The 16,182-nt window shown below is 32.1% G+C and overlaps 1 protein-coding gene across 3 annotated transcripts in view; it reads right to left on the bottom strand.

Annotated features, from left to right (window-relative positions):
- The window catches only part of LOC145254715 (histone deacetylase complex subunit SAP30L-like), a 73,354-nt gene that overhangs the window by 15,729 nt on the left and 41,443 nt on the right, over positions 1 to 16,182 (bottom strand). The gene's annotated exons all lie outside the window — the stretch shown is intronic.

Here is a 16,182-nt window from a genome sequence, read left to right as displayed (position 1 = left end):
CCAGATTTATTTACTCCAGTCCCACTTCTTTTTAATTTGGAAGTCACCACTTATCAAGACCCGAAGATAACTCGAGGATAAGGATTAATGAATGTAAGCTGGTAGTTTAGTAATCATTAATGGTGTAAATTAGGTAGAACTTAATTATTTATGAGGACGGCTAAACAAGAACTCGTTTACATTGGATTGGAAGGCTACTATATTGTATTCAACTGGGAAGCAGGCCAGCGGAACAGTGTCCCATAGATGGGTAGTTCTAGGAAAGAAGCTTTGTTCATGGAATCTGCATTTAGATTTAGGTACAGACAGAAAGTGAGGAGGAAATCGTATATAGTGGTTTTAGCTAGTTGAGTGTTTTTTTTTTTTTTTGTAAAAGTTTAGCAAGGGGTGACCATAGATTGGAGTTCAGTTGAGCACTTGCCATGAAAATAATGATTGAGCAGACACAGGCTCGCAACATTTCTTCTGTGGGAAGAGGTTGCAGGGAAGAGAAAAGGGCATCACCTACTAGGTTTCAAAACCAATTTTGAACTCTATCAAGGTAGGATGGGGTATACCGAGCAGCTCCTGCCAGGATGTGGCAACAGTATTCTATTTTAGGACATACCTGGCTCTTATCCAGATAGAGAATTGCATCAGCAGTGAGATACCTTCTGGATTATATCCCCAAATCTTGTCACTCATGAGATCCTGTAGCAACTCTTATACAAGAATATGGTAAAGAGTTCAGGCCAGAATTTTCCCCCATATGTTTGCTGGATCTAGAACAGACAGGACGACCAATCTCTTTCTCTTTTTATTTATATAAATATATATATATATATATATATATAAATATATATATATATATATATATATATATATATATATATATATATACTAGCTGTACCCTGCCACGCGTTGCTGTGGCTCAAGTTGGCACAATGGAAAATGTTCCAAAATGAGAAAAAGCATGTTTCTTATAGGTTTAATTTTCCATTTTGCATGGGTACACAGTTTTTGTTGTTCCATTTTCTTAGCTGATATAGAGAATTTCTGGTTTGGTAACTCTTGAATACGTAACATAAATTGTCCATGTGAAAAAACAAAGCTTGGATTGGTTTATATTTCACAACATGATAATTAGTACACCAAATTTCAGTTGCAATACATGCGGTGGCATCCCTGGCAAATATAGCTGTTGGATAATTAACCACATTATCTGCTTTCACAACAGTGTCGATGGATTTGTATTTGACTATCTCACTTGGAATTTTACATTGAATAATAGCGTTAAGTTCATGGGCATCTTTGTATTGACCTGCAAGAATAGCTCATTCACTCAGTCAAATGGAATTCTTATAATTTGAATATCTGCAAAAACATTTTAAACTAATTATTCTTTTGATGAAATAAAATTACAGAAATTACAGAAGTTAAAAGTCAAAGAATTTTGCCCTTAACTCTGATCAGCTGGCACTTTTTCGTACCCAATTTCCCACAAGTGATGCAAAAGTTTTTGTGCGGATCGAACAGTCGGCAACTGGACATGCATATTTTGAGTTAAGTTTAATGTCTTCACATGGAACAAAAAAGTAGAGTATTTGAGCCAAGCATTTATTTCATCTGCTGGTGTTGATTGAAGAATAACAGGTAACATTTGTCTGAAATCTTCTGCAAGCAATATTACTGCATTCCCAAATGGTCTGACATTGCCACTCAAATCTTGCAAGGATTGACGAAGAGCCTCAAGTGATCTTTTGCGTACCATTGTGCATTCATCCTAAACAATAAGTTTGCATTTCTGCAATATTTTTCCCCATATTGGATATTTTGGAGATGTCGAACATGAGATTTTTGAAAAATTGAATGTTTTAAAGTAGAATAAATAATTCTTCTACTTGGCAGCAAGGTCGCAGGTATTCCTCATGCAGCAAGGGCTAAGGCTATGTCATTTTGTTACCAAATGGCTGCCAAAATCAATTTAATTAGAAAGGTTTTACCAGTTACTTCTGGTGCTGTTCAAGGTAGCAGTAATTTCCAAATAACTTCTATTCTCAGTCAGTAAATAAATTAGGTGACTAAAATAGGATTTATCCAATGTTTTGACAATGCCTTATTCACTGTAATTAATTTAGGAGACTAAAATAGGATGAGGGATTAGAGATGGACAGATAGAGAGGAAGATGTATAGATAGAAAAGAGAAAGTGAGATGAAAATAGAGAAAGAGAAGGAGATAGAGAGATAAAGGGATTGATAGATAAAGAGAGAGGGGGAGAGTTAGAAACAGAGAGGGATGAGACAGAGGAAAGGAGAGAGATAGAGGGAGTTAGAGAGAGAAAGGGGCTCAAAGAGAGATGGAGAGGGTGATATAGAGAGAAAGATAGATTGAGAGAGGGAAAGGGAGAGATGGATAGAGAGAGATATTAAAAGAGGAAGGGAGAGGGGGAGAGAAACAGGTGAACTACACTTCACCGTTTGTTTCCTCGTTCAGTAGAGAAGAAATTTTTCGAGACTGAAGCAATTTTAATTTTTTGTTACTATCCAGAGTAACCCTTTTTTTTTGGGGGGGGGGGGCTAGATTTTCCACGCATTAGAAACCGACCGGATTATCTGTACTTTCACCTAACAAATTAATAAAAGAAAAAGATTTTGTAAAATTTGAATTTAACATGGAAATACTATTTTAAAAAATAGCACGATAACATAAGTGCATAAGTGCCACTTTATGTACTCCTTGGGCGTTGAGTTCCATGGCGACCAGCATAATTATTTAATGGTCGCTCCCTTAGACCCCCCCCCAGTCAAGGCACATGCGCACGTAACATTTTTTTTTATTTATTGAGGTTGGCTTAGTAACTAAACGATTTATTGATAATTTCGTAACCCTTAAACGCATGCCAGAAGATTTAAATTAGTTCATTATTGTTGTAATGAAAAAAAAAAGTTTCATTCAACACAAAATCAAAAACACATTAATGATAAATGATTTATTATTCTCTTCATTGAAATTTAATAATTTTTAGATAAAAAAGTAAAAAAAAGTTAATAAAAAAATAGTTGCTTATGTGCGCATGTAAAAATGTTTGTAAAAGTGAGAAATTATTTTAATCATTTAAAAAACTTGTCTTATTTTTTTGTTTTATTTTCAGATCAGGTCCACCTTATAATCACCCCAACATCCTCATCTTAAGAACAGCTTCCGGAATAAACACCACTTTTGGAGGCTATTTGCAAAATTTAACTGATATTTGTTGTCAGCATACCACCCAAAATACTATTAAAAAAAAGCGAGGGGTTCAGTGCCCGTTGCAGAGAAGTAGATTTATTTATCAATGAAAGTTGCGAAGAAGTAAATTTATTTATCAATAAAAGTCGTCATTTAAAAAAGAAAATTGTGGAGGTGGACCTAAATGTAAATATTTACCCAAAAAACTATCCCGAAGTTTATTACAAAAACGTTTTGTTTTCGCACTATTCAACAATTTGTTCATCCGCGCATGTAAATTAAAAAATATTTGTAAAAGTGAGAAGTATTCAGTAAATGATTTAGTTTTTTTTTTATTTATTCATTTTTTTTTTTACATTAGGTCCACCTCCACAAATGTTAAAAACGGCTTTCAGAATAAACACCCTCAACCTCTCCATGTTAACAACGGATTTCGGAATAAACACCATTGGGGGGGGGGGATTGTCAACATACCCATCCGCAAATACTATTAAAAAAAAAAAAAAAAAAAGTCGTCATTTAAAAAGAAATTTACAATCAAATGTTTGTAAAAGTGAGAAATTATTAATAAATGTTTAGTAACATTTTTCGGTGCTAATACAGAGAGTGATCCGCGCTATTTTTTAAATTGTATTTCCACGTTTAATTAAAGTTTTATGTGTTTTTTTATTCAATTGCAAGGTTAAAGTACAGAATAGGTACAAAACACCCTCCCCATGTTAAGAATGGCTTTTTAAATAATAACGTTATTATTTCAACACGGATCACTCTCTGCATGAATACCCATTTTTCTTTTAATATTCATAAAAACTAAAACTTTTTTTCAAAATAAATAAATGCTTGTAAATGTGACAAATAATCGTTTAGTTACGGCAACGTCAGTAAATAAAAGATGTTACGTGCGGGGTGGGGTGGGGACTAGGGGAGCTACTATTATTTTTTTCTGCTGGTCGTCATGGAACTCAACGCCCAAGGAGTACCAAATTGTAATTTTTTTTTGTCAAATAAATAAATTTCAAGCAATTTTTACAATGAATAATAGATAGCAACTTCGTTAATTTTACGACTCGTCCCAGCATATTATAAACACCCTAACTTCCATATGTTAAAACGGCTTTCGGAATGAACACCCCCTAATCTCCCCATATTAAGAACGGCTTTCGAGGTTTATGGAAGGGCGTGTTTTTTTTTAACATGGGGAGGTTAGGGTGTTTATAATACGTTGAGGCATGTCGTAAAAATGAAACAGTTTAAAAAAAGTTAAAACAAACTTTTTTATGTAAACAAAAAAAGAAAAGAAACTAAACAATTAAAACGTAATGTTTCATGAGTGAAAAGCCTAAAATTTAAAAATTGGTAAGTACATAAATTAATTTAAATTTTTAAAATATGGGACTATTTTTTTTGTGTGCTAATGCAGAGAGTGATCCGCGCTATTTTTTAAATCGTATTTCCGCGTTTAATTAAAGTTTTATGTGTTTTTATTCAATTGTAAGGTTAAAGTACAGAATAGGTACAAAACACCCTCCCTTCCCCATGTTAAGAATGTCTTTTTTAATAATAACGTAATTATTTCAGCACGGATCACTGTCTGCATGAGTAACTTTTTTTTTTTTTACTTATCTTGTAATTCGAGAGTAGCTGAAACGGAAGTTACCAGAAATATTATTGGGCAGTCTCGCAGAAACGACTTCGAAAAATATTTATATTTTAATTAATATTTTTATAATTCGCAATGTAAAATTATTTTAATAACATGCAAACATTCATTGACTTTATAGATAGATTTTCTGAAAATTTCAATTAAATTCTTAACGTAGAAATATGGTTTTATTCACTTTTAACGAACCAAAATTACATTTTTATATATATATATATATATATATATATATATATACATAAATTCGTATTCCTGTCTGTTTGTTTGTTTACAACCATTTATTTCTATATATAGTATGATTCTTGCAAAATATACAATTAAGAGGTCATCTCATTTGCATATTACATTAAGTAAAATCGATTTTATTAAATAGCAGTATGTTAGTTAATGTTTCTAGTGAGAGAATTGTTTTAAGTGTTCTATTTAAAATTGTTATTTAATAAACTTTAAATAACAATTATATTGATAATATATTTAATTTAATTTCTTTGGAATTATTATTTCCAATATTGACCTTTGTAAAAATAGGTCTAGAGTTATTTCCCCCCAGAAATTTCTAAACTTAAAAAAATAACAAATTCTTCATCAAATAAAATAATTTGGTAATCTCAATAACTTTCTAGCTGGAAAAAATAATTTCGTGTAGACAGAAAAATGATTTTTTTTTTTCATTTTTGTTTTTTTAAATATTAACAAAAAACAAACACTTCCGAATAAACTGAAAATATTTGTTTGGTTTTATTATTCTTGAAATGGCTATACAGAATTTTTGATCGCTTCGAATTTAAACTTAAGCCACACTTTTTGAAACAAAAAACACCTCTCCTAAACGCAAAAAAGCAAATCAAGAAAGACCCCTCCCCCTAAAAAAAAACAAAACAAATCGAAAATTTTCTTTTATTTACGAAAAAAAAAAAAAAAAAAAGCCATTGAAAAAGTGCCTTTACAAAAAATTAAAAAACAAAAACAAATCATGCACGCGTCTATAAAACGTTATTTTTTGGGGGAGCATTAAATCAAGGACATCATAGAACAATGGGCAAAATAGTTTCTAAATTATTATTTCCCTACATTTATGTTTCAGGTTCGAGCCTGCCTACTTTGCTATTTTTTTTTTTTTTTTTTGCTGTCGCTCGGGCACTTGCTGTTATTTTTATTGAAACAAAAGTTGTTTTGATTAATTTTTATTTATTTATTTTTTGGAAGGGGGGAGGGTTCTTTCCAGCGCACGGCCAACAAAAAGTGCTCAATATCCGGAGAATAGTTTCTTCTCTTTGTATCTCTTCTGACGAAATATCTGGTGAAGTTGGTATCACATACTTCTTTGGGGGGGGGGGGCGCGATTACATTTACGGGTTTTTATCCGTTCTTTTATTTTTTAAATTGTTGTGAGGGTATCGACGTTTTCCATGATGAAAATGATTAATATCCTTAGTATAGTAGAGGTGTTCCAAACGGAACTTCATGTCAACCTGGGCAATGTCGGGTACCGAGGCAAGTATATATATATATATATATATATATATATATATATGCTTGATTTATTATTTTTAGTTAGTGTTGTAGTCAAACTATTTATGAATATCTTTGTTCAGCACAAGCATTGTACATTCTTTTATTTTCTACATGTGTGTAACAAACACACAAGATTATTCTTAGCAACACTCAATGTTCCTAGAGAATTAATTTAAATTCTCTACCCACGCATTACTGATATTGATGAATTCTCTTCCTAGTGACTGTTTTTCTCCAATAGCCTTTGTCTTTTCAAGAATAAAGTCAATAGGCACCTCCTGCTTTTACTATAATTACCCTTTTGTTCTTTTTAGCTCCTTACATTACGTGGTGTCATGTGCTGTCTGGAGCTGCTAAAAAAAAAAAGCAAAAAAAAGGGAGAATAAATAATTCGATGTTGAAGCTGCTTTTACTGCATGCATTTTTTTGCAGACTTTTTCCTCATCTTCATAGTTGTTGTTTCACCATGTTTCAGCCAACTTATCCTCTGGCTTTCTTCAGTCCTACCCAAAGCAGGCCAGAGGATTAGTTGGCCAAAATGTGGTGAGACGACAACAACTATGGAAGGCAGTAATTACTAGGGATGAGTTACAAGACTCAGCATTCTTATCCCGTCACGGTTAACCACCTTAAAAAGGCCAGAGTTGACCAAAACTTGGTGAAACAACAAAAAACAATTATGAAGATGAGGATAAAAGTCCGCAAAAACTGAACACACAAATTATGAAGCCTTATCTCAAAGGAGTTTTTAAAAAAAATAAAATAATACACAGTAACATTTTTTTTTTACATTTATTGCTTTTACTACTTCAAAAATGCCTTTTACTACTTCCCTTTTTTGCTGCTTCGATCAATTATAACATGCGTTTCTTTTAAATAAGTGAAACATGCATCGTCCCTGGTGAGTGCACAGTGAATGAGGCATAAAAAAAAAAAAAAGTTCACCCCTCCCCTACTCATCTAGCCCCAAAAGTTCCCAGGGGACATCAAATCCTGGTGAAAATGAACAAATGGGCCTTAACTTATGTACATTTGAGTCTTGCACCATGCAAAAAAAGAAATGACTAAGTTCATCATTTGCTCCCCCACCCCTCACCATTTAGCCTTAAAAAGTTCTCAAAACTTTAGTTCAGCACCATGCAAAACTGCTAAATAGGCATACACAGAAACTTTTGGACCAATATGGTAAAATCGTCCCAAAAATGGAGTGTTTTTATTAGCCCTAAAAGGGCCCCTGGGGCACACCCAAGAGTTATTGCGAAGTATAGACAAACAAAATTATATAGTAATCAATTAGTTAAAACTTTTCAGAAAGTTTTTTTTTATAAAAATCCAAGGTATCAATTTTTTTTAATATGCACAAAAGTGTAAATTTTATCCATTTTAACCTGAAAGGCACCCCTTGGAGGAGGGTGGGGGCAGAGTTTTCCAATAAAATCAGTTCTGTTACTTTTTTACTCATATCATGTTTAATGTTTGCACTAAATTTCATAAAATTCCAAGGCGTAGTTATTGAGAAAAGTGGGGTCAGACGAACGGACAAGGGTGAATTTACAGGTCCACCCTCCTTTTGTCGAGGAACCAAAAAATCCATCAATTTTACATAAAATATTTTACAAACAAAAAATTCACCACCTGTGCATTCCTGGAGACTCCCGACACTAAAATTGGTCGTGTAAAAGTAAGATAATTATTTTTATCAACCCAAACAATGTTACCGTTGCTTTTTTCTTTGCATCCAAATCAGGAGATGACTGAATAATCAACCATTGGTTCATTTAGTCATAGAGTCATCCTTATACAAAGTATAACTCAAAAGTTCACTTTCTCTTTTCTCCCTTTATCAACCATTAAAGTCACATGTTTTTCTGGTTCAATCACAGAAACAATAAAATCGTTACTACTCCTATTTCGTCCAGGTATGTTCCATGTTTAATTTCATTGCCAAACAGAACAGTTCTGTTTTTTGGTTTTAATTTTCTTCCTTTGAAGATTGTAACGTTGGGTATGGGGCAGCCAAACCAGCTGCCAACACTGTCCTGCTTTTTACCAAGAGCTCTTTTTAGTATCATCATTGTTCCCTTAAGTGCAATTGTCTTGATCTCTTTTGAACTTGGTTCACCTGGAATATTAATTAGGACTTCAGATTCTTCTTCATAAGTCCTATGGTACCTATAATAACTGGTATGATTGATATCTCCCTAAGATTCCTTTTCATCACAATCTATATATCTATAAAAGGGAAAGTGTCTGTCTGTCTGTCTGTCTGTGTACATTTCCCTACACAATAACTGTCAATTTTCAGTCTACAGACTCGAAATTTGATATACAGGGTAGTGAGATTTGGGAAAATCATTGTAATCAGTTTTCGGCCAAAAATTTGGCTGTGATGGGGTCAAAGTTCAACGGTTTGACCTTTGAGAACTCTACCAAACTCCTCGGCCAATTTTGGGTCTAAACACTTGAAATTTTAGATATAGGTTCCTTGGACATGGATCTGACTTAATAACTTGATTTGAGCCCAAAACAATAAATGTTAAGGGGGCAAAGTTTAAAAAAATTGGACCTCTGCGGTCTCTACCAAATTACTCAGACAATATCTGGTCTATACATTTAAAATTTTACATAAATGGTATTCATAGGGCAAGTTTTTTTAATCGGTTTGAGTCGAAAATTTGAGCTACAAATATATAAATCTGTGTATGTAGGTATGTTTGCATGTCTGCCTAAAACTTTCGACAGAGGCGACGGATTTTCACAAGATCAGTATCGTTTTGAAGCTTTACCCTTCAGACGACAAATACCGAAAAATTGGTTAAAAACATTAATTTCTTCACCCTCAACTGGACACTTTTCTACAGGGAGGGGGTCACTTTTTTCGCCAATATTTTCGAAAGTCATCCTCTATTTTCAATTGTCTAGCCTTAATTTACACTACGCACTTCCGGTTTGGCAGTGGTTGTAACAGCAAAGATGTCACGTTTTTTTCACATCCTTTTCCTCCTTCGCGGTACGGGTTCGAGCCTGCCTTCCTACTACCACTTTTTTTTGCTCAACACACACCTCCAAACACCTGGGCAACCATGCTAGTATATTAAGAAGCCAAATGTGTGTATATTTTGGTGTTATTATTTGTAAGTGCAAATAAATCCAGTTTAATTTAATAAGTTCGTTTTTGTTAATCTCTTTTGTTTATATGCAAGAATAATTAAGAAACCAAAAATTCTTAACTATTTCTGTTATTGGCCATGACATGACCGTGAGATTAAAAACAAATGACAAAATAAGATGAATGCAACAACAATAAAACGAAGACAACTGTTCAAAATAAATAACTCAATTTCATGGTGCAACTGCCTGTAGCGTGCCTGTTGTATGGACATGCTGAACGAAACAGTTTTAATACCTAGATCTGCTTACAAGGTGCATTCAATAGGTTTCCAGACTTTATTTTGTACAGGCTGTCGTAAACTCTTGAAAATTCAGTATGTCATTGCTATACATATGAGATGATTGACCAATTTTATGATTTCAGGTTCAAATGAACACCTACAGCAGGAACTGGAATACACCCCACTGAAGCCCGACTTAAAAATTGCAATCTGGAGGTAAGGACACTTTAGAAGAACGATATGCAATAAAATTCTGTTTTCAACTTGAAAAAATGCTACAGAAACATATGAAGTGCTTCAGACTGCTTTTGGATCATCTTGCATGAATCGAGCATCAGTGGCAGAAGAGATTTAAGGAAGGCAGGGAGTCTGTGAGAGAATAATGACAGGTGTGAGAGGAGTAAGGAAGTTCATGGATAAGGATCGTCGTGTGTCTATAGAGATATTAAATGCACAGTTTGATGTCAGTGTATGGAACTGTACACCCAATTATCAGCAAGAAACTGAAGATGCGGAAGATTTGCACAAAGTTTGTCCCAAAGGTGCTCGATCCTTGTCACAGACTATTTGACCAAAATGGTCATCAAAACAGTTCCTTACCCTCCCTATAGTCCAGACTTTGCTCCCTGTGACTTTTAGTTATTCCCTAAGCTCAAGGAAAACCTTAGAGGCTATTATTATAAGACAATTGAGATGAAAGAGGCTGTGAGGTGGGTCATTGACATGCAAAGAACTTGTATGGGGCCTTTCAGAAGTTGTTGGAACAGTACAAGTGCATTGCAGCTGGAGGAGATTACTTTGAAGGGGACTAGAGCTTCATGTGTGTACTATCAATAAAAGTACCCATATGAAAAAGTCTAGAAACTTATTGACGGCACCGCGTACATCTCATGATAGAATTTCATGGTGAAAATCACTTTGTATTGGCATGGTCAATGTGCAACCAACGTCTGATGAGAAAAACTAATAAACAAAAGACAAATTCACAAAGAAAAGCATTTTTGCTGTGAAAGTTTTAGAGCAGAGAAAGACTAACAATGCATCTTCCGTGAAGAAGCAGCTGCAAAAAATGGAGATCGTTGTTGATTAGATTACAAAGTCGATTTAGAATTGTCAAAACAGGAAAAAAGTGCTCCAAGTCACACCTCCCTTGATGGAGCTGCAGTACTCTATCTTAGGACATATCCAACTCTTATATAAGTAAAAGATTGCATCTCAAGTTAGGTACTTTTGGGAGCTGTAGAATGGTGCGAGCATTTTCCCCAAGAACTTTACCAACTGATTGAAAATAAGTTTTTGAACACAAGTTTCTATTTAAACCAAAGTCGGGGGGGTTCATGCCTTTCCCAGGAGTATTAGTATGTAAATTAGTACGATGGATTAAAGGTAGGATTTGAATTCAACATAACTGATTCCATAGTTTTCATGAGTATCCATTATGCTAATTGCACTCCTGATGCTAAAGGTTGCAGTGAACATAACATGGAATCAACTGATTTTTCACAAATTGATTAATAGATATGAACTTAAAAACATGCAGATTTATATAATAATTGAAAAATTAAAAATATTCAAAATTTCATAGATTTTAGAAGGAAGATTTTTCGTATGTATCTTTGTATACTTGTACTATAACTTCAGGATTAGAGTTACAGAAATAGTAACAAAATATAATAATTATTTTTTCACGTATATACTCAGTATCTATAAAAGTGAGAGTGTGTGTGTGTGTGAGGACACTTCTCAACCTACATACTAGTGTTGGGACGATTCCTGAATTTTTTCTGATTCCAATTTCAGGAAAATGTTGATTGTTGTTTTGAAAATATACCATTATATAATCGAAAGTTTTTATGTAGTGAAAAATTTGGCGCAGCCAAAAGGTGAAAATACAATTAAAGGAATTTTGAAAACGATTTTTTTTCATAAAATTTCTTTCATTGAAGATAAAAGTCAAAACAAATATTTTAAGCATGTTAAATGCACCATGAAATTAATAACAATCAATTTCAGGAGTTATTTTATATATTAAAAAATATAAAGAAAAAGTAAGTCCTGATTAATTCAACAAAAATACAAGAACATCAAATTTCAAGGGGAATAACATGCTTTGCTTATCTTTTGATATTCATTTTTTGTTTTATTTTCTGTTTATCTTCGATAACTCTTTAAAATTTAACTTTTTTTTTTGTGTAGCTTCAATCGCTAACTGATTTTTATTCCACTTTCTAGAATATTCTTATTTCTAAATGAAATTTAGAAATAACTAAATCTTTGATTAAATTGTTAATTATTTAATCGTTTCAAATTATTCCTATATATTTGACTTTTTAAAAAATATTTTTAACAATAATGTTATTTTTTAAATCTAAATCACTTGATTTATTTCTATATTTATTTTTATTATATAATTATATACTTATCGTCCTTTAATGTTTATTCTTATTTAATATCTTAATTTACTTCTTTATTTCTATATAAAAAAGTAAATTTTTGGTAATTGTTTAATTCTATTGTTAAATAAAAGTCATTAATTGACCTTTCGAAATCGCCTCCGCCTTAATGCTGTTTCTGACAACCTTTTTATTTTTTGTTAGGGGTTGGGAAACATTTACCTAGGCTCACATCACGACTGTGATACCCGGCATCAGTGAATGTCGACCAAGCCCCTACAGTCCTTTAGTTGAACGGCTCTGAATGACTAGTTAGTTTGCAAAGTAAGGGTTCAAAGGATTTTAAAAAAAAGTTAAATTTTTTCCTTTTTTAATAAATTTTTCACATTTGTTTGTTTTTTTTTTGTGTAAAGAAGTTCCAAAAGAAATGTTTAATTGCTTCATTCGCAGAATATTTTAATGAAATTTAAATTTCTAAAAGAAAAAATAAATTCACTTACTGCATTTATTTAGCAGATAGCAAAATGGTTGTTTTCTTTTGTAGTTTTCGAAAAACTTTAAGCGGAACCGTCAGTCAGCATAATATGTAGTTCTAACGTTTTTGTTTTTGGATACTTCAAAAAAGCCGACTGACTGTCAAAGTTTTGCGAACTGATACCACGTGATCAGTTTCACTTTAGTTTTAGAAATATTTCCTGAAACAGCCTTCATTCAGAAAATAGTAAGTACATATATTGTTCTATTAAACCTTTTATTGTTTAAATAATTTGATTTTGCTTATTTTATTTTAAAAAAATATAAATTTTTCATTTACTAATGAGATTTTTCATTCATTTACTAATGGAAGAGTGTCCGTAAAAGAAAAAAAAACTTGCAAAAAGATAAGCGCCCCCACCCCTTTTAGTTACCAGTTGGAAAACCCCCTGATTTTTAACATGATTTACTTGCAATGAGAGCATTGTAAAATCTTTTTTCTCTAAGGATTAAGTATTCATCAACTTTTTTGTGGACTTGATGTAGTTAGGCTATTTTCTACATAAATAAACTTCACTCACAAATGAAAACAATGTTACGTCGCAACCCCTAAAGTTTCGCAACAGTGTAAACAGATAATTAATCATGTGTCTTGAAGTTTTGAAACAGAAAGACAGCACCTATGTATGTGACGGAATAAGAAAATTCATTAAGATAAATAAAGATTACATTTAAAGTACTTAATAAAATTCTTGTACATATTAAATGTTATGAAAAGTTCTATGACGTTTTTATCATAAATTTTTGACAGCATTAATCTCACTTCAAACAAACATTTCAACTTAAAAATATAAGAGAATCATAATGAAAGAATCGTAAATCTAAGGTATTTTTTAACGATGCGATTCCGATTCCCCCCAAAATATACGATTCTCATGATTAACGATTTCAATTAATCATCCTACCACTACTATATACTCAATGAATTTTTCATTTACAGGCTTGAAATTTGGTACCTAGGGTTTTCAGACATAGAAATTTTTTTAATCAGTTTTCATTCTGGAAAAAGGGGTTGCTAAAAGGGTCAAAATTGAAAATTTGTATGTGGGCGTGGCGGGGGGGGGGGGATCATCGGATTTTTATCTGTTTGTAAACTGTTTGATGGCTGCGTATGTGTGGTTGTGCAACATGACAGCTTCCTTATGCTAAGAATAAATAGAATTAAAATACTTTTTAAAGACGTGGCAAGCTGATCTAATGGTTATCGTACTTGACTCACTGTCTTTAGGCTTTGGTTTCGATCTCAAGTATATTTTTTTATTTACAAAATGTGAACTGTTTAGAAAAAAAATAATATTTGCATCCACATGCCTCAGTTTCTTTTCATTTTTTTTTTTTTTTTTTTTAAAGGACTTTAATGTTACGTTTAATTCCTATGGAATTTCTGTTTCTAATAAATAAGAAATCTGCATTAATTAAAATATAATATTTATGCATATTTTACAACCGAGCAACCTGCTAGTCAAATAATATATTATAGATACATTATTCAGTATTTTCTCCAACAGTGCTCAATATTATGAACATATAATTATGTTATATTATTCAGTATTTGCTTCAACAGTGCTCAATATTATGAAAATATAATTATGTTATATTATTCAGTATTTGCTTCAACAGTGCTCAATATTATGAAAATATAATTATGTTATATTATTCAGTATTTGCTCCAACAGTGCTCAATATTATGAACATATAATTATGTTATATTATTCAGTATTTCCTTCAACAGTGCTCAATATTATGAAAATATAATTATGTTATATTATTCAGTATTTCCTTCAACAGTGCTCAATATTATGAACATATAATTATGTTATATTATTCAGTATTTGCTTCAACAGGGCTCAATATAATGAAAATATAATTGTTATATTATTCAGTATTTGCTCCAACAGTGCTCAATATTATGAACATATAATTATGTTATATTATTCAGTATTTGCTTCAACAGTGCTCAATATTATGAACATATAATTATGTTATATTATTCAGTATTTGCTCCAACAGTGCTCAATATTATGAAAATATAATTATGTTGTATTATTCAGTATTTGCTCCAACAGTGCTCAATATTATGAACATATAATTATGTCATATTATTCAGTATTTGCTTCAACAGTGCTTAATATTATGAACATATAATTATGTTATATTATTCAGTATTTGCTTCAACAGTGCTCAATATTATGAACATATAATTATGTTATATTATTCAGTATTTGCTCCAACAGTGCTCAATATTATGAACATATAATTATGTTATATTATTCAGTATTTGCTTCAACAGTGCTCAATATTATGAAAATATAATTATGTTATATTATTCAGTATTTGCTCCAACAGTGCTCAATATTATGAACATATAATTATGTTATATTATTCAGTATTTGCTTCAACAGTGCTCAATATTATGAACATATAATTATGTTATATTATTCAGTATTTGCTTCAACAGTGCTCAATATTATGAACATATAATTATGTTATATTATTCAGTATTTGCTTCAACAGTGCTCAATATTATGAACATATAATTATGTTATATTATTCAGTATTTGCTTCAACAGTGCTCAATATTATGAAAATATAATTATGTCAAATAAGCTACACATAAACGTTTGCTTTATTCATTGAAAGGAATTAAGGAAAGAAATGTATCTGTGAAGCTTACTTGCCATAAATATATTTTCATACTACTCTATGTGTGTGTGTGGTTCCACTTAGTGTGAAGATAGTTAAGTGGATAACGACACAAACTGATAACCTAAGGGTACCAATCTAGTCGATTTCATAGTACCACTTTCGATTAGGGATGGTGGCAATGCTCACATGGTCTCTTTTGCAAGAATGCCAACAAACTGAATCAAGCTGTCAAAGTTGGTTCCTACAAATTGACTTTTTTTACTTAATATAAACAAGCATAGGAGCAACTAGATTCGTGAAAAAGAATTTTAAAAACTACCAGACGAATATACCTGGTGAACCAAGTGCAAAAGAGCATTACAAACAATTGTACTTACAGGGACACTTAGAATCCTAAAAAGAGCTTTTGGTTGGACTCTTTGGCATCTGATTGGATGTTTCACCCTCAACAACAACAATAAAAAGATAAGAAAATTGGAAAAAGAAGTAAATTGAACAGAGTTCTCTTGGGTAACCAGTAATGTAGAATGTAAACAAAAGAAAAACGGCATAAACTGTTACTTCTATCAACAGCTGATTTGTTACACCAGAGAAAAGATAGACAACACTGATCAGTTAGAAGTGATCTTGTGTTTGGGTTTCAATTCTCAGTAAAGATAAACTTGCTGCATTCAGCCACACTGAAGGGTTGTGAAACAACAAGACATCTATGTGAATGACTAATAACCCCCCCCCAAAAAAAAACACTAGATGTTGGCCAGAATCGAATGAAAACTATGTTGTTTTACCTCCAGCCCATAACACCATATCAGATTTTCGTTAAGCGGCGCTAG

This window comes from Euprymna scolopes, chromosome 3 (genome assembly GCF_053919585.1).
Source record: "Euprymna scolopes isolate OS-2025 chromosome 3, ASM5391958v1, whole genome shotgun sequence".
Taxonomy (NCBI): domain Eukaryota; kingdom Metazoa; phylum Mollusca; class Cephalopoda; order Sepiida; family Sepiolidae; genus Euprymna; species Euprymna scolopes.
This window is presented reverse-complemented; position numbering and strand designations above follow the sequence as displayed.